This window comes from Penaeus monodon, chromosome 29, assembly GCF_015228065.2.
Source record: "Penaeus monodon isolate SGIC_2016 chromosome 29, NSTDA_Pmon_1, whole genome shotgun sequence".
In the NCBI taxonomy this organism is placed as follows: Eukaryota; Metazoa; Arthropoda; class Malacostraca; order Decapoda; family Penaeidae; genus Penaeus; species Penaeus monodon.
Window position 1 is genome coordinate 12684725 of NC_051414.1, and position 211 is coordinate 12684935.

The window sequence follows — 211 nt, forward strand, 5'->3', positions numbered from 1 at the left end:
GTGCCCCCTTTTTTCTGTTGTTTCCGCCTGCGCCCCCCATCCCCCGGGAAAACACGTTATCAGGCTCGCTGACGAGTCCAGCAACGGAAATCACGCTCCAGTTCCCTGTTGTGTGTGAAGCCATCCAGTGTTTCTGTGTGGATCAACGTTACCTATATTTATATAATATGTGTATCTGTCTTTGTGTAAGATAGATACATGTAACAGAAAC